We start from the raw sequence: 19873 nt of genomic DNA, 5'->3' as shown, positions 1-19873 counted from the left end.
GGGGCACGGAATTGCGCAGGTTAGAGCTGCATTAATTTCTAAAATGGCGTGGAATTGCGCAAAAGCATGAACGAAATTAGAACAGGGGTTATTTTGCCGTATCGCATCCACGCATTCTCGCATGTGTTCAAGCAATTCACCGCTTTACACGACGCAATTTTGATTGCGCCTTCGCACGTGCGTCAGATTGCGCAATTCCGTGCCCCGTGTAAATCGGCCTTAAAGCCCAGCGAAGAATCCCGCGTTCTCGACCACGAAGCCTTAGTTTTGGTCCATTCATCCCCAGCAAAGGACCTTATTTGGAGGCATGGAGAAATAATTCTATGTTCTCCAATCTCTCTTCGTTGTTGGTAACATGTTCTCGAGTGTGTGGGTAAGTTAGGCTGTTCCAGTCGAGAGGCCGGGGTTTGGTTCCCAGGGTGAAACTCTCCCCCTCCCGAACATAAGCACAGAGATTCATTTTTGCAAGGTGGACGAGCGTTGGGGAATATTATACTGTCATTTGAGTTTTTTATTACAAAATCACTCTTTTGTATAAAACGAATCTATAACTTTTTTAAACTGGCTACTTTTTTGTAGCTATCCTTGAGTTATTTTGTCATATTACGTAAAATTTTAACTTCTTTCATTCTGATTCTTGGATTATCGATTTAATAATCAGGTCACCTTCTATTCGAGTTACCATTGCTTCTTTTATCGCAGGAGTTATTGACCACATTTCTCCTTAATACAAATTCAAGTAACTACCAGAAAGATATCAAAAATACATTTCCCCACCATCTTCGAGAAGATTTGAATGGCTTTATTTCACATGCTGTAAAGCCACCGTTGCGCCCCACGCGACAAATTTAAAGGCGATACTATAGCTGCAGAAACGTTTCTCGGATTTTCCACTGGTCGATGTCTTTCATGTCCCCGACGTTTCCAGCAGCGACTTGCTGTTCATCCAATGGGGATCTTCAAAATTCCCTGAGGATGAACGGCAAGTCGCTGCTCGAAACGTCGGGAGACTTGGAATTCATCAACCGGTGGAAAATCCGAGAAACTTTTCTGCAGCTGATGCATAGGGAAAACCTAAGATCATATAGCGATACCATAGCCTTTTGATACGGGCTTGTTTCTTTCTAGCGTGGACAACGCTTGCCTTTACGATTGCCTCGTTGTTTTTTTCATTCTCCTACATCGCTTTCCTACTTGTCTTCCCAAATCTGGCATAGGAGGCTTTCATGAACAGAAGGGGGCCTATGAAATAATCGCTCTGTAAGATATTCATGGTTAAATAAAAACACAGTACTATTCCACAACCTTATATTTTTGCAGTCTGCAAAAAAATATAAGGTTGTGGAATAGTACTGTGTTTTTATTTAACCATGAATATCTCATCGTTCCACCAAGTAACGCCTAAATCTGTTGATTTTATTCGCTCTGTAAGAGTCTAAAGAAAGGCTAACGAAGAGTTTGATTTGTAGTGTAGTGCTTTACGGTGCGGAAACGTTGACTCCAAGGAAGGAAGACGAGAGTAGATTGGAGGCGTTCGATATGTATGAGTGGAGGAGAATGGAGCAGGTGAAGTGGACGGGGAGGAGGAGAAACGACGAAGTGCCTGACATGGTGGGTGGGGAGAGAGGGCTTCTTAATGAGATACGAAGGAGACAGAAAGTGGAGATGGTACCCAAAATTTGAAGTAACTACACATAGCTATACCTCGTTGAAAGGAGTGAATTACTGTCTATCACATTTTTGCATTCCGTTTTAGTTTTCAATCGCCGAATTGTGATAGAAAATGCATTGGGAGACTTTCAAATTTTATTCCCTTTAGTAATAAGGGGACCTCGAACTATACACACTATATATTTGGTACCGTTTTCTTTGATTATAAAAAGAGGAATGTCAATGTTCCTAGCTTAGATTTAAAAAAATCATGACTATTTTTTGTTGTTTTTTTCTCCTGTTGAAATACATTGAATCCTCATCGCATGAAATTATAGAAAAAGCATGTGCTCGCTGACTATTGTGTTTTAAAAACTTTATTCATTCGTACCCAGCGTGAGTTCTGCAGCGTTGCACACATTTTCGGCGATTGTCGTGAAAATTTTTATGGTTATCCCGAATTCCCTTGATAATACAGGCTCTCTTCTTCGGCGTCGAAGCACACTGCGTGCATTCGTGATTGCGGCGCTTTTTTCACAACTGTTCTCTTCCATTGCTTTCCTTCTTGTTTTCGCTAGTACACCCCTTTCTTAAGCTCACGATTGGGAGAAGACCGCTTCCTTGCAAGAGCCGCGCTGAGAATAACCCCAGGCGGCTCAACAATGCTTCCCTCTCCGACCACCTTTCGTATCAAGCTCTGCAGGCAAAAAAATGCTATTCTCGCCGGAGAACAAAGCTGCAGAGGCCCGCTTTAACCTTTGTAAAATGCCGGATATCGCGAACTTGGGCTATGCCATGGAATACTCCTGTTCTTGGTAGACGATTGGTCCCTTAGAAAGACCAAGAGGAACAACCATTTATTGCAAAATATTCGCAAATATATCGCGTGTTTGTGCAAGTATCAACATAAATCGTAGTAGAAACTAAAATTTGAAGTAACCACACATAACTGTGGCCCGCTGTGGAGTTGGTAGTGGTTGTCTCTAACTTACCTAACCGATTTCTGCGATTGTCTTTCAATTTTATATCACCGAATTATAATAAATAAGGGCTTCCAAATATGTATCAATGCAGTAATTAGGGGATCTATTACTGATGACACCATTTTGGTGGAATATTATAGAGAAATTTCAGTGCAGAGCATATATTTGGGAAAGGCGTGGGCATCTTTTCCCGCTGAATATAATTAAATGTTCATTGCATCAAATGATAAAATAACTTGTGCTTCTGTCACTAATAAAAATGTGTTCAATCGATGTCGTAAAGCGGAAAATGGCGATATTTCTTTCGGTCTCTCGGTCAACCAGCGAATTTGGCCAAACATGATCTCAAAGCCAACACCTGAAGCTTTCAACGTCATTAGGCCAACAAAGGCATTTCATTTCACCTTAAAGGGACGCAACGATCATGGAATGATCTGAGATCAGACATTAACCAACTCCCTTACACAGCCTTAAAATTTTGTGATATCTCGTCATGATTCCGTAAATCAATAGGTAGGTCATGGCGCACGTCTTAATCGCCACCTTCTAAGAAAAAAAACTACAGTGGATGTGTCCAGCGAATTAGAGCAATGAATCATTTCATGAAACAGCTTCAACAAACCTAAACGTAAACTTAAATCGACCCTAACTGTCGGTCGCCTCCTCCAAATACCATATCGTATCGACCGACCTCTGTCTCTGTTCTCCATATTCCCTCCGCTTAAGGCAATATTTGCAACTACCACTTTCCTATATACAGAAAGGATTTATATGGATGTATCCATATCCATAGAGAGAATTACGGCATTTATAACCAGCCGTGAAGATGTTATAAACAATAGGGCGGTTTCCTATTATTTTTTTATTGCCTACATCGAAAGATTATTACTCCTAGAGTACGCATTGTGGATTGCAGTGTGGATATCTTATAATCAAGATATTAGTCTGGAGGTTAAGTAAGAGTTTAAAGAAAAGTTGATTGAAATCTCTGATCTGAAGTGTAGCGCTTTACGTTGCGGAGACATGATGACCTAGGAAGGACGACAAGAGAAGACTCAATGTGAAACATCAACAAGTCCATCACAGTGTGGATTCTTTTCTGCTATTTTAATTGAGATGTGGGTCAGGATAAGAAAAGGGTGGTTGCCTATTATTGTTTATTGCCTAAATCGAAAGATTATTAGTCCTGGAGTACGCATTGCACGCTCTTAGATTTGTAAATGGCGATATCTGTTTTTCGCGATTAATTGAAAAGTGAAAATTTTCAAGCGCGCGAAAACGCGACGGCTAAGTATGAATGCTGGGAAAACCCCGTGTAACGTCATTCTAGTTTCCGCTTCCGCCGTGTGAGGTGACCTTTGGGCGAGGCTTTCAGCGCTCATACGACGCAGGATGCTAGCAGGTAGCAGAGTACCATGCTAGCTGGTAGCGCTAGGCTTAAATAAGGATTATTAATACCTTATCAAACAAAGAAAACTTTCCGACCTTAGCCAGTTTTAATAGGTGATTGTCAAGACATTTTCCCTGAGGTCTGTGCATCATGCATGCATTGGTAACCTCAGACGATGTAAAACTCCTATCTACTCGTATAGAAACTAGGTCCCTGTGACGTCACGTGGAGTGGCATCGCACGGGCGCCAATCTGGCCTTTTTCAAATGGGGATAAGATTAACCCTTACCATTCGTCTAAACCGGTATTTCTAAAACCAAATAATTAGTATATTATGAATACACTAATGGTGGGTAACGAATCGCAATCAATGCCTTTCGTTTTCTTTGATGAAGGAAACTACCCTATTCTTGCGAAACTTCGGCGATCACGAAGCACAGTACCCGGTGTAGTACCCCAGAAGAATACTCACAAGACATCAGCCGGGAAAGCATCAGATCCTTCATACAACATCATATCTTTTAAAAGCCTCGTATACCTACTAGGTTACATCTACATTAGTTCAGAGTCGCTCCCTTATGCCATTTGCCGGTATCATCGTAGCACACAAGCTTCTCCCGCGAAAACCGTGCACCCATAAATGACAAAACGGTCGTGAACTGCGTTGATAACGGCGGATTCTTTAATTATCTTTGCATTGCATACATCGATAAATGACAAAGCTCTTTAGTAAGAGAAGTTTCTGGCTTAATGTGGTTGAAATCTAATATATCGGCAAAAAAATGCTAGCAATATTCGACAAATAATTTAATTTTACTGTATGACAGATTTCAATAAATTTGGTATTATCTTCTGATGCGCAGGACTTGAAGATCATTGATTGATTCTAGTACTCCGGGACTAGCCACGGTGATAACTTTACGGAGTCATCCCCAACGCACAAATGTTTGAAATTCCACAGAGGAAAAATCAGTCGCCTTGACCTCGATACCAGCCGGGGGCAAACGATTTTTCCTCTGTTGAATTTTGCACAAGTTTATTGACACCGGTGTGAGAAGTTAAATCGTGAAGAGAAATTAAATTATTTGAGGTGAATTGCAAAAAAAATTCAATTTAGTATCAGTTCTTCATATGAGGGATAACACAATTTCGTTACACGGCCTCTAGGGAATATATCAAAGCATCAAGAAAATACCCTAGAAACTCTTGTACCCATGTGTACCCTTGCAATCTAATATTGGTATTTGAACCAAAACGAATCAGCTATGTAATTTGAACTTTCATCAATTGTAATTATTAAGTTTGGATTATAATATTACCAGGGCCAGTGGCGCAGCGAGGGGGGTTTTAGGCGATAAACAGAGCCCCCCCCCCAGAGCTCAGAGAAATTTTTTAATTTAATCTATTTTCATTAATTCCATTGGTATCACTAATAGAATAGTGTAAGTATTAATAAAATATCCCTTAAGAAAGCCGTAAAACTCGCCATTTTGAACCGTTTATCTAAAGATTCCGCAATTTATTAATCTCGCACATACCGCTTATCCTGGTGGGTATTCCATACCCTCACGCACACCGGTATTAGTTGCACCTAAACCGCCCCCAGCCTTAATTCATAGCTGCGCCCCTGACCAGGGCATTTACAGATATGTAGTTGGTATTTATTTAATCGAACCTATATTTATAATCGCAACTGGATAAATTGACTCATTTTAATAATTGAAAATAACTTCATGAATTCTTCCCTAGTTCTCACGCAGGTCAATTCTTTCGCATATGCCGACGTTTCGAGAGACGACCTGTCTACCACCTTTAAGGCCGTGTTACTCTTTGAAAGCCCAATTTCACACTCATGAAGTAACACGGCCTTGAATATGGGAGACAGGTCGTCTTTCGAAACGTCGGCTTATACGAAATAATTAATCCGGCTGACAACCCGAGAAGAATTCATCAATAGCATTCACCTGGAGAAATAGAAATCGTTTATTGAAAATAACTTGATTAAAAGAAATCCTAGTTTGAGGCAAAATTTTTTATCGAGGTTCCTCGAACCTCGTACAGTTGGAATGAAAAGAGATTTGGAGTTATACCAGTGAGCGAGATATTCAATTTTCGCAATGGATGACGCAATTCTTCTTTGTTCATTCAACATGGCGAATGAAATGGGTTACGCCCCTTTTTTCCGTCTACTCTGGGTTGTGATACCTCTGTCTCCCCATTCCCCCACTCCAACGCCTCCATTCACCCCAAACCGCCCCTGAAGACCCAACGCAGTCCTCGTACCAGCATCATCGAGTTCAAAACGTGATTCCCAACCAGAGGAAAGCATGTACTCTATCAATGATGAACTGACAAAATCTTCCCTCTTCAGTAGTGTGCATATGGCCACAGGAACAAATGGCAATCAGAAGAGGTTTAGGAATATTCAACTCATCATACCCTTCCCTAATCCCTCCGTATGTGTCAAAAGGTGTAAATAGAGGTTTGAGAGAAATGAGGTTACTTATACCTTGATAATGGCCTTTTTGTCAGTGTCAATACCGAGTTGGTTGGCATTCAACTTGTGTGCAAATGTGCAACTGTCTTTCATTCTCATCTCATGGATATGAGGCGTTTCCACAAAGTTTTGCCATGAACTCTTTCATATGTTCATGAATGTGTCCCATCAGTATTTAATGGGACTCCTCTTCATTCATTCTCAATTTTGAATAAAAATGGGTTACGCCCCCTTCCTCGACTACTCTCTGGGAACTAACCACCCCCACCCCTGCCACAAATGCCTACATTCACCCCTCTCCACAGCAGACGAGAGACGCCCACCCACCCAACTGCCTCCACCCAGCATCGTGCACCACAAGTCCCCCCCCCCCCCCCAACACTCCCCGTCCACCCAAACCGTGCGCTACCCATCTCGCCGCAAACCTCTTTTCCCTTCTTCCCAACACAACTCTCCTTCCCCCTCCACCTTCTCCCCCTCCTCCCGTTACGCCACCCTCCCCTCCCACTCGATAACCCCACCCACCCCTTCTTCTCATTCCCCTCCCGCGACTCCCACAGATTTCTCTCTCTTTCCCTATCTGTATCCCTCCCTCTCTCTCCCTCCGCACTCCACATCTCCACACTGTATCCCTCGTGTCGCTCGACGGCCGACCGCGCCAAAGGATGAATGGCAAAGCACGCCTCTCTCCCGAATGAACCCACGTTGCGGACGCTGCCGCTGCCGGGAACCGTTCACTCGCCCACCGCCGATGCTCTTTTGTCAGTTCTCTTCAGCGATTGTCGTCGTGCGGTTCCGAGTCCTCGCGTCGCGTCGTGTGCCCGCGCATTGTTGGACCCGCCCCATCGAATCCGCCGCATTGCTTCGACCGACCACGTGGCCTAATTAGCGCATTGTTGCGTCGATCTCGCGTGCTCGTGAGAGTGTGTGTTCTTTGTTTTAATTATTTGAATGCGTCGCACCGAATACGGGAGTTATCAGATTTCGCGTGCGTGCAAGAGGGGTAATCTTCCTTCCCCCGGTTTGGAGCTGATGTTACGAGTGTTATAATTGTGTTTTTGTTCGTTTCGTCCTTGTTTCCGTGATCATCTGAGTGCGCGACGTCGAATGTTTTCGGCGCCCAAGCCTCTTTGGCGGCGCCGTGACGTAGTGAGTGGGGCATTGTGGGCCGGTTATCCGTGGTGGGGTGGCGGTGCGTGCGTTTGAGTGTTTGTGTGTGCAAGGGGCGTGGATTTGGTGTGGTCGAGTGGAAGGGGGAAGATAAAAACCCTTTGATGGGGTTAGACCAATGGGTGGCCCCTTCATAGTGCAGCAAGATCCTCCGAGGATTCTAGACGTATTCTAGCCCAATGGTATCACTAACCCCTTCAGTTCTTCGCGCCTGAAACTTTGTGTTAATTTACGTATTTGTTAGTTCCACGGTTTGACTCCATCCATGGTCACAAGAGGATAGTGTTTCAAAGAATGCCCTCGCGCGGGGCTCTCCCAATGTTCCCCGGCGGTCCCCGCTGCTCCTTGGGTTCCGCGAGTCCGACCGCGCCGCCTTCGCGGACCCCTCCGCCCTCGGCGCAAACGCCGCTACAGTTCCTCGGCTGAGCCCCTCAATGACTGTGGAGTCGGCTCGTCAGTTCTTGGAACCCTGAAGCTGAACCTTTGCTTTGCTGAAGATTGTTGAAGATCGACCGCATGTATTGGTCCTAATTTTCCGGTCGTGTATTTGTGTCAGATCCTTCCAAGGATAGTGGTGTACCCATATCAGTTTTTCTCTCTCTGTAAGAGAGGGAAGAGACAGATATATCCTTCCCAGGATTCCACAGTCCCACTTCTTTCTTATCTCCTACCCTCCAACCTCCCAACCAATTTTCTCTTTCAATTTATTTTTTCCACGCGAAACGTCTTGATTTCCGCGACCTAATTGGCTGGACGGCTTCCCCGAAAACAAGTCCATGTTTCCTTGTTTGCGTGATCCTTCTTTGAGCAACGCTATTTTTATTTTTGGGGGAAAAGAAGTCCAGAGTGTCCCAAAACCTTGTAGTTGCAACTTCCTCCTTCCCTGATTACTCCACAACCCCTGCCCCTCCATCCCCCAGCCCCCTTTCTTTTCCCATTTCGCCCATACCATCATTTTCCTCTCCTAAACCCCAGAGACACCGCTTGTCAAGTCTGGACGTACGTATATATCATTCTCCCTCTCCCATAGCGTTCCCCAAATTGCTTGAATTCCAGATCCGGGCCCCTCTTTATACTCGCCTCATATTTCTCCATTATAGGCCCCGAAGAAGGCTCTAGACTTTTCTCCTCTAAAACCCTAACAAGTGGAGCCAGTCGCATTGGGATGTACGTGGCGCAACTCGTCGAGATACACGCGAGAGAGGTCTCATTGAAGCTTCCCTCATTATTCTCGCTCCCGCGCACTAAACTCGAAGAACCGATATCGAACAGTACTCTGTAATCGTTCGCATCGCCTCCTCCTCTCCACCCAACCATCCACCCTTTTACTCTTCCCATTCTCTTTCATATTCTCTTCTCTCTCTTTTTTTCTCATCTTCAATCCGCTTTCTGTTGTTGAAATAATGTTCCATGCTCCCACTCCTGCCTTTTCATTATACTTTATACTCTTTCTCTCGTCTTCTTAATTACTCCTCGTGTGTATTATTCATCAGAGCGTGAGGAAACAAAATAACATCCCTACTCTAGTCATAATCTTCCACTCTTCTTGATTATCTCTCCGAGTTTCGTGTTTTCAAACAAGTTCTCTTTGCTGATCAACTCTCTATATCACAACCACAACCGGTCGATTCCCTCGCACATTCTACACGCTAGAGTGTCCTTCCTTCCTCGCGGGAACAGAACCGTAAACCCATCTAGTGGCGAAAGATCCTTATTTAGTAACCAGTGTTTAGCGAGTGGTTGGCAAAATCTTACTCACCTCTCTCCACCTGGATTCATATCGAACATCCTCATATTGTTTTCAAAACATTTCTTGTGACATTGGGTGACGTAATATGTTTCATCCACGAGAGTTTGTTGAGTGATTGGATTAGTCCTCCTGACCCCAATTTTACCCTTTGACCTCCTCCATCCATTGTTTTCGAGATACTTCTCGCCGCTGTCCATCTGTCCTTTCGTATAACCGCTCTTTCCCACTGTCGCTTCATCACATTAGCGTGAGGGAACGAAATCACGTGGGAGTGACGCAAAAATCTTCGATTCCTGGGGTGAGCGGGCTGAAGTGACCACATATAGTGTGCACTCTCCCCTTTCCCTCCTCCTCGCAGCCGATATACATATCTTGAGCAACGATCTCCCTTTCCCCACGCGTTCGCTCCACCTCGCCTGCACCACCCCCAGGTGACCACCGCCCATCGCACCACGCTTTGGTGGTGATGGTGGTGCGAGCCAGATACGACGAGAAAACGAGATAGTGTGGCGAGGCGAGGCTGCTCTGCTCTGCGATAGATATTGCCGTGTGCGGCGTTGGGAGGGGAGACCACGTGGTGTGGATCGCCGCTCGCGCGTTGTTTTTTTCCCCAGCCACGCCCCCTCAGCGACGTATATCTCAAACGCACCCAGCTGATACACTCTGCTGCAACGCGCGGTGAAGGTGCGAGTAAATACAAGTGATCCACCTCATGGTATTTTCAAGGACCCTCATGAAAGTCTCTAGATGGACCAGCGTTTGCTCCGCAGAATTCGGAATACTTATTTGCTGTGTTGATCAATCGGCGTAAATCAAAAAGGAAGATAGTAAGAAAAGATTGAGTCGAAAATATTGCGTGCTGTGATCGTTTCCAAAAAACGAGCATACTGTCCTTAAAACTGTTGGATATTCCGTTAGCACCCTCGACTTGGTGAAAATATAATTATCTCCATATAGGCTTTTTAACTTTAAACACGACTGCTGAAGGAAAGCGTGTCAAACGTAAATAAGACCACCATTTCCTGTATATTATACGTTGGTTGGTTTCAACGTTCCTGCGAATGAAGAGTACAAATTTGAAAACAATTAACTGAGGAGAGCGCCCAGAATGTTTACCCTCAGCTCTGGGTCACGAGGAGAAAGCTTTTCGATAGTTAAGGTTGACTATTAATTGAGCTGTAAAAACTTTGCTCTCCTCCTCCGTTTGTCATCTTTGAGTAGTACGTCTGAGAGACGGAGAAGCGAAAGAGGAGTGTTTAGCGGCCCGCCTACACTCGCAGTTGTTTTCCCCGTTGGGATGTTCGCGGTGCCGCCCTCTCGCCTCTTTGAACTCGGAGACTCGCTCCCCCGCAGGAAGGGGACACCGCCAACTGCGACGCTCACCAACGCGACTCTCGCCAAAGGGTTGTCGGACCGCAGCGAAGCCGAGGCCGCGGTCTCCACCGCTGGCGCACCCCGCCGCTCAGACCCTCGGGCACAGACCGCTCTTCCCCTTTCGCCGGGGAGCAAGTGGCCCGCTCCCGCGTGGCCACCACTCCTTCTGGCCGCACACCCGAGATAGACACACGTTTGAGGCTTTACACTCTTTGAACCGTCCCTCTCTCCTCAGGTCCCGACCTAAAATATCGTCGCGTTACGAGATCTAAACGTTCGAAATAGCCTCGGCTGGAAACTGTTCAAGTTTCGCTTTCATTCCCCGATTCTTGGAAACCATTTCCATTGTTGTCGTAATCATTGTTGTCGCCGTGTGAGTTCCTTGGGTGAGTAAATATTAAATTTTGGAGTGGAATAATAAATGTTTTCAATCTAATCCCTTGATTGTTGGAATCCCTATCGATTGCTTTCGCAATAATTGTTGCCGAAATAATTGTTATCACCGCAGTGGTAACTAGTTGATCTTTAGGTTCTCACGTTGTTGACAGTAAATCACACTGTTGCCAAATATTTTCAGAATCTCGTCCTACTACATCGTTGAGCCACAATCTATGACTCGTAGAGGTGGTTTTAATTCGTGATTTGTCTTTTTAAAAATCCACTTCTCTTGAGATCCTCGTAGCTTATATTTTCACTTTTAAAAATATTACTATTTCATTCCCACACATACTACCACTAACTGTAACTACTATCCAATCCACGCTTCTCTCCCATTACGTAACTCAGGCAATTACTAGGTCCATTTTTCTTCGGTGGTACAATTTTCCTCCAGCGTCCTAGTTTCGCTACCGAGTTAAACGCTCCTTTCCCCTCTGCAATCTAAGACTTCTAACCCATCTTATTCTGGCCTCCAATAATCCTACCGACCTAATTCTTCCGCCTGAATCTCTCACAGCTGCTATTTCCCAATTCCCTCTGCTTAATTTACTGCCTCTTCATATTTATTCTCGCTGCAAGAGTCTATATTTCCTCCTCGATTCCTTAAATTTAACAGTTTCCGATATTTTGTGTTAGGAAATTCGTAACTCTTTCCGCGCTCACTGTTTCTTCTCATCTCTCTTTCTCAAACTTCACCTCTCCGCCTCTTTCTCTGAGCCTCAAACATTCTTCCACAAATATTCTCATTCTCCTACGTTTACATTCGTTTCTCTCCTCTCATTCAATCGCTTCCTTTTCGTGGTGAGTCCTCGTTTGGAACAGAAAATAACTTTCGACTCTCATTTTTCCTTGGCTTTAGTAGTACTTTCTCAGCCCAAATTCTCGTCTTCCCTTCTCTCCTCTTCTATACCTTATCGCCTTTACGACCGTGAAGATCACTGTTGTACCTTCATCCATTAATGAGTCGGTACAGCTACACAAACCACACAGGCATCAAGTGCCGTGTAGAAACACATATTTACACAGGCATATTGTCATAACCCAAGTGTGCAGAAACCAAATAACCACTTCTTAAGACCTCTTTTTTCACCTTTATATAGCTCTATCTCCATTTTTCCTGCTCGCATTGCTGCATTCCCTTTTTATCATCCTCTCCAACTTTTTCGCGCTTTTTTCTGTTTACGTTCATCGAAGGTTTGTTTTTTCCTCCTCTGTTAATCCGTTATATCCTAATTTTTTCTCACTACGGCATCAATGTTTTGCCCAAAATATGTTCACGAATTTAAGGAAAAATATATTCTACAACCACTCAGATTAAATCTTTGAACCCTTTAATTAAAGCGCTGCTCGCAATCTCATTTTTCTGATACTTAATTATTTACAAATTATTGCTGTCTCGCTGTAAGTAAAATTTTCATTTTTCCAGCCATCTATCCTGCCATTTAGAACCTTATTAGCCAAATCAGCCGTAACCTATCCCTATCCATTCAAATCGTTGGGGATTCCAGAAGTGTGTGGAACCTGGATGCAACATACGGAAATGTCGTACATCTCATGCTAACTCCCCATCTTTTATGTTAATGCGTTATTGCTAAATTAGGAACTCTGACCTTGTGAAGTGACCTTTGCATGCACTGGTCGTGGCCGAGTGATTGAAGTAATTGGATAATCCTCCTATTGAGCCTCCGTCCCCAAAGGCTATGGAACCGAATGCTTTTCTATGCTATCCCCTGAAACTTGGCAAATGTAACCATCTTATGGAAATCAAATATTATCCCACACTCTTTTTTTATTACTAGTCGATCAAACGTTTAAGTTTCCACCGAGCCTTCATATCACCAGAAAAAGAGGCTTGCCCGTAGTAAATATTACTCATTGCCTCCCCCTCCGTTCCCTTACGTGTTAAGATAAACCCAAATATTATCAACCTCCCTATTTGAGGGTTGCGCTCGTTTTTACTGGGCATATGAACCACGCCTAACCCTTTTTATTTTAATGAAGGATGAGAACTTTGGCCCATTTATCCTAACTAAATATCCCCTATTGTTATTAGTCCTATACGGGTATTCACATCGCCTTCAGAATTCTAAAGAAGAAGCATTTATCGTAGAAAAGACAACGAAGTGTTTCAAGTGGAATGAATGGGAGGATGGTCTTTATTTCAACGGCACCGATCAGCCAGAGCGTTTAAACATTGGCCAGCTCTCTAGAAGAAGGTTACTCGAACGAGTGACGTCCCTAAATGGTCCACTGTTCCATGAGAACTTCTTTTCCGACCGTAGAAAGAGACTAATTATTGCTATCGGTGGAATAGACTAAAATATTTTCGTCCTTAAGAAGACACCTTTAAACCCCAACTTTTTCATTCCAGCCCCAAAGTGACAACAAAGAGGCGTTTTCTCTAAGAATCAGGGTCTCTCACGGGAATTTCCGTGCAGAAGGAGATTTCTTCAAGGAAGTGGTGTCCTGGAGGTGGAGAATCCCTCCAGGAGAAGGTTACTTTGGGAAAGAGGTACCCCCCTTTGGAGGTTTCCTTTTTAAGCTCTTCTTAGTTGTGCCGTGAAGGATCAAAGTCTTTGAAGGAAGTTCCCTGAAGAAGGAGGTTTCTTCAAGGGGGGTGGTGTCCTGGAGGTGGAGAATCCTTCCAGGAGAAGGTTTCTCTCTCGTGATAGAGTCCCCTCTTCGGAGGGTCCTCCATCGTGTGGTGTGTCGTGTGCTAGCAGTGCTTTTCGAGTGGTGTCCCCTCCAACGATCGGGCCACCACGGGCCCTCCGAGCGCGGACAGTGTTGTCCGATGGAGGCTGGGGCGCGTCGCGGCCGCTCCGAGATGGGTCTGGACCGGCTGGCGGTGGAGGAGGCGGACGGCGAGGAGGAGCGGCGGGGGCGGGACAGGAACCGCAAGGGTTCCGGGGGGCGGCGGGGGTGCCTCAGCTGCTCGCCCGTGGCCCCCAGGACCGCACGCAGGGGCACGGCCGTCGCCAAGTGCATCCTCACGCTTGACGGATACTCTTACGTCATCGGTGAGAACCCTTATTACCGATTGTCTTTAGTCTTAACCAGGGGCGCAGCTAGGAATTACGGCGGGGGGGTTTAGGTTCAACTAATACCGGGGTGTGTGGGGGTATGGAATACCCACCAGGATAAGCGGTGTGTGCAAGATCAATAAATTGCGGAATTTTAAGATAAATGGTTGAAAATGGTGAGTTTTACGGCTTTCTGAGGCATATTTTATTAATCATTACACTATTCTGTTAGTAACATCAATACAATTAAGTAAAATGAATTAAACTTAAAATTTCCCTTGAGCTCTGGGGGGGAAGGTTATCCTTCAAAACCCTCCTCGCTGCGGTTCTGGTCTAAACAACCCCCTAGGTAAACTCAAAACTTACATTAGCCTAAAATATTTTCTCCCAAGTAGAATATTTCATGCACAGGTATATGTTGAAAACGGTTTGCAATGCATATCCCGAAAATTTCAAGCTAATTTCCTTATTTAATAGCAAGCAATTTGAGAATTAAGGCAATAAACCTATTATCGGTACAGCGAGGATGAAACGTCATCTTATGGTAGATGTATTAGTATTTGGATGCATTTTTAATAATTTCATCAAATTAACTCTACCTTTATTTTCATTGCAACATTGTGTATTCAAATTCACTGGTGCAATTGGGAATAAAAAATTGGGAAGAAAAAAATTCAGAATACTTGTAGTAGGAATAGTATTTTTAACGGAGTAGATGGATTTATTTGGTGTATTTAATCGTTTGGTTAATCATTCCTCTGAGCAAAAATTATTTCCCTCGAGCTAAAGTCGATCCTGGCATAGGTTGAAAAATAGACTAAACCTTTTAGATAAATTCAGGATCAGTGTCTTTTCTAACGAAGTTAACCATATCTTACGGACGCCAACATACTACGGAAGATCAGATCATATAAATAAAATAAGAGAGATAGATTGTAGAACTGACAGGTACAGAATGTCATTTTTTCCACGATCAATAAGAGATTATATCGGCAGCGATGGAACTCATAGATAGATTGCATGACTTGTAGTGTAGCCAACTAACCTATGTAAAACTTATTGCATGTTTCTCAATTTTATTATTATTTCTAACAGCATATAGTAGTATAATTTGTTAGTATACGTGACGTTTTTTGGACGGTGTGGTGTGCATGTGGGAGTCCAATGCATGCTGCCTTGTGGTGATTGACCACCCCCTGCCAAACACCCTAGAGGTGGCTCGCAGGGTATTTTGTAGATGTAGATGTAATTTATGCTCAAGGAAAATAATTTTTCTTATCTGGAATATTCCTACTCCAAGAGCACTTGACGGGCAATCTGCTGCCATTTCTTTCTGATTATTATTTTTTCCACAGTACAGAATCTTCTATCGACGAATCTTACCATAAGAAATTTCTACTATATTCTTCAAAGAAATTAAATCTGTCCCGTCGAATAAAACCCTCCTCCGACTCATGTAATCTGTGACAGGGGCGAAGCAAGGAATTAAGGCTAGGGGGGGTTTCAGGCGTAACTAATAGTGGGGGGGCTTGGGGGGTATTGCATACCCGCCGGAGTAAGTGGTAGGTGCGGAGGCCTTCCGCCGGAAAAAAGTTAAGATAAATGGTTCAAAATGGTGATTTTTACGATCTTCTGAGGGATATTTAATCAATCCTCACACTTTTCTATAAGCAATATTAATCCAATTCAGTAAAATAGATTTAACTTAAAAATTTCTGTGAGTTCTGGGGGGAGGGAGTTTTATCCCCCAAACCCCCCCCCCTCGCTGCGCCACTGATCTGTGTTACACTTCTTGGAGCATTTGATTGTCTTCTGATTAGGTAAATATTTTAAATGATCAGGGGAGTAAGCGTTATGGAATCCCTTTCTTTCAATTCATCTGATTTTGTACACTTGCATTGATATAATATACCATAATTGGCCATCTTTGTTTCTCATCAGCCAAATAGCTCTAAAGATCTACAACAACATAACATTTACGTAATATTCTGCGAGCCTCCTCACTGGTGTTGGCCAGGGAATGGATACACACTAACATGGTGCATGCAGTACGCTACGTCTTCGTAGTCATCGAAAAAAAGCCCATTATACCTGCTCATACTAGCATGGGGTGTGAGCTCTCATCGATAATTCATTGCTCCATGCAAGTTGACACCAGCCATGAAAAAAATACAAAATTATTAAGTGGATTAATATCCAAAAGCTACGTAATACCATTTAGGTACCAAAAGGAAAGCAAGGACCGACAATCCAAAACCGGAGAATGGAAAAAAAACTAAAAAAATTAAATACATGCATTTGGCCGTAATTACATTGACGGCACATCTGATACTATCCCTGATAGTTCTAAGAAAGAATGACATTTTAAATTTCCCAATGCCTTCCAATTATGGAGGGAAAAATTCAGTGACACTTAAAGTTTTTCAGTGAGCAGGGTGGCTGCTGAATTTTCTCACTCAAATTTATTCCTTTGAATATCATATGGTTAAGAGTGGTAATGAGGCTGTTTCAGGAATTTTGGGATGGGATTCGAAGCGTAATAATGAGGAGAAGTTCAGGAATAATGGCGAAAATTGTCGGGGAAAGAATAGAGCATTGCAAGAGAAACTCGATGAAAGCAAATAACTGCTTTCGCTATGCTGGAAGACTTCCAGCTACTACCCAGTATTCAACCACGTGGGAAGTGATTATCTGTGTCATGTTTTCTGGAAATATCTGTGGGAGGATTTTTGTCCCAAAGTTCAAAAATATTTTTAGTGTCATTAATGTGATGTTTTTCGCTGGTCTTGATATGAAAGAGGGTAAATCTATTGTTTCGTCATTCATGCCCTGGCACAGTTTCTGGAACATTGAACGTTAGCCCAATCATTAAAAATTATGTCCCGGAGAATAAAAGTTTCCGCAGAGGACTCGGCTAATTGAAACAATCGAAATGCCCTGCCAAGAGTTTCCCCTCCCAATATCTTTATCAATCTCCTATTTATTCGTTCGAATAGTGCTTCTCGCTGCCAAAGTTTTCTCCTTCCTCCAACGAAACGCTCGCTTTTATGGGGGTATGTTATACTTAGCGAAGGTTGAGAAAATGCTTTGGAAACTCATCGGAGCGGTAGGGAAGAATGTATTCGTAAAGTAATAATACTTTCAGTTTTTGATTTATGTTATTGCATTTCATAATATGTCCGTAAGATTTCGATAAAATGGGTGATTTTATTTACAATTCTTTCGGGATCAAGAGTTTATTTGGAGAAAACTACTCCCGCCCTTGTTTTCTTGGGCTTGTATCAGCCCTTAACGTTCATCTGTATGGGCCTTAATATATGAGTATTACTGTTGCCAACCCTATGGAAAACTTAATTTCAGTGAGCCTTTTATGTAGAGGTTGTTTTGCTTCGCTCAACACTTGACGTATTCATTACAATTTATTGCATTATCAATTTGGAAAGATGTTTCCGAAGAAAATTATATCGATTAACCATTGTTGAATAGCCACCAAAACTGTGATAGGTAAGCAATTACACATGTACCTACCATATTTCCGCGGTATTTGTGCATTCACATATCATTAGGGCCGTTGTTAACCAGTCAGATTGGAGTTCTACTTAAAAATATGGATTGTTATGAAGTCCACATTAGTAGTCAATTTTATTAGGGAATTAATGTGTCTATAGTTTCTCATCACAGGCTACGCATTGCACTCTAATGCAGCCAGAAGTAAATGTTTTCATTACAGAATGGAAATTCATTGTTAATGTAATGATAATGGTTGGTATCTGGTAAATTGGTACGTACATAACAAGTAGAAAAAAGCTTAAACTATATTAGCTGAAATGCAATTTATAAGATTTTGTTTTTAGCCTTCGGTGCCTTGATTTCTTGTGCACACTTGTAGCTACAAAAAATATTCGCTGGTGCTTTCTAAGATCTTAAAAAGGTATTATTTCTTGGTCGATCGCATCATGTAGAAATTATATGTTGGTATGCACTATACAAAATTGCAATTATACACGTATAATGCCCTAGCTAAAGCGATAATTTCTCGAATAAAATTAAGGGTAATTTTAGATATCTTAATATAATGAAAATAGACTTTTAAACTGACAAAATACTGAAAAACAAGGGAAAGAAATAAAGAATATCCAAACCTTTGAAAGATCACTTTTACCTGTGTATTTGGGGTTGATATTGTTTGCGACAGCGAAGTATGAATCACCATGAAACTGGAAAAAGAATACATACATCGATTGAGAACATATCATGAGTAACCGTTTCATTATTGGCTTTCGTCATCCCCCTTCTCATAACTTCCCCTTTTTTGATCGCAGAATTCTTTGAGAAATTTCCGCCCCACTAGCGCAGTGCACGAAGAAGTTGTTTCGCACGGACACAATAAATTTTTCGATGCACGTGATACGGTCACCGACCATGTTAATATATTCCTCTTTCTCATTTTTTCCGAGACCACAGAATGCAAACTCTTTTGAGTTATTGCTGCCTCCCTGGAGGAGACTGGCTTTTGAAAGCTCCTTCCTCTCATGGCGGAAAATATTCCAGACCGAATCGGATAAGCATGAAAGTGGTGGCTATCGGCCTTTCGTGGCCAATATCGTGATAGGCTGGGGCCGGCGCCACGACACGCCACTGGGGATAAACCCATGCGTCGACCGGGAAAGGATCCGAGATTATTAGATGAATGATATTCATCCGAAACGGTGGGCCTCGCTTTTCTTTCTCTACCTACTCCTACCTCTCCCTGCGAACGACCCTGTGTTCCCTTCAACATGTAGGTACTCAATTGTTTTACCTCCAATCTGTAACAAATCACAAACCACCTGAACCGATTATCCCTTATATTTCCACCTTGCATGACAGCGAGTGATTAATAGACGTATTCCGTGGTTTATAATTCAATTACTTTGCATGTAGGTGCTCGAATATGTCCATGCCTCTCGTGGAGACTTAGTGATCTTCTCCGTAGACCCTGTTTCCCACGCCCTTGAACGTCTTCGAATCTTTTTTTTCCTCCTCTGGCACTACCGTGGGAGTGTGGTCAACTAATAGATCGAGAGTAGGGCTGCTAATCGAGGAGTTTCGGGTTCAAATCTCAGGAGAAGCTTATAAGCTTAAGAACAATCCTATGGTAAAAATCTTCTTAGTACCCACTTATCAAATAGAGAAATGTCTCTGTATCACCTTCAAGACATTCCTTGGGTTCTTCTTAGCGTGTACTCATTTTAAATGAAGATGCTACTTCAAATCGCAATCTGCCTTTGCTGCTGCTCATCTTTACAATGCATCTGCCCTCTATTGCCACCATGTATGAGGGAGAGTGATTAATGGTATGCCCCTCGGTCTATCCGTCGATTACTTTGCATATTTGTACTCGAATAGGTACATATGTCCACGTCTGTCGTGAGGAAGTGATGATCTCACCAATAGTCTGTCTCCCACGCTCTCAAACCTTGTTTTTTTTCCTCCCCTTTAACCGTACCTACCGTGGTCAACTAGTGGGAGCTAGTCGAAGGGTCCCAGGTTTAAATTTCGGTGAAGCATGTGAGAACTCGCATGCAAAAATCTTCTTCGTACCCACCCATCATCTGA

At 43.1% G+C, this 19873-nt stretch overlaps 1 protein-coding gene across 5 annotated transcripts in view; it reads left to right on the top strand.

Annotated features, from left to right (window-relative positions):
- LOC124155433 (calcium/calmodulin-dependent 3',5'-cyclic nucleotide phosphodiesterase 1-like) overlaps positions 1-19873 on the top strand; it is a 423875-nt gene that overhangs the window by 147827 nt on the left and 256175 nt on the right. Inside the window, exon 1 of one of the 5 annotated variants that reach the window (XM_046529246.1) lies at positions 14150-14272. The exons of the other annotated variants lie outside the window; for them this stretch is intronic. The gene's annotated coding sequence lies outside the window, so the exon portion shown is untranslated. Of the gene's footprint in view, positions 1-14149; positions 14273-19873 lie in introns of those variants that run through there. 5 annotated transcript variants of the gene reach the window in all.

This window comes from Ischnura elegans, chromosome 3 (genome assembly GCF_921293095.1).
Source record: "Ischnura elegans chromosome 3, ioIscEleg1.1, whole genome shotgun sequence".
Classification (NCBI taxonomy): Eukaryota; Metazoa; Arthropoda; class Insecta; order Odonata; family Coenagrionidae; genus Ischnura; species Ischnura elegans.
The sequence above is the reverse complement of the archived record's forward strand: the minus strand, read 5'-3'. Positions and strand labels throughout refer to the sequence as shown.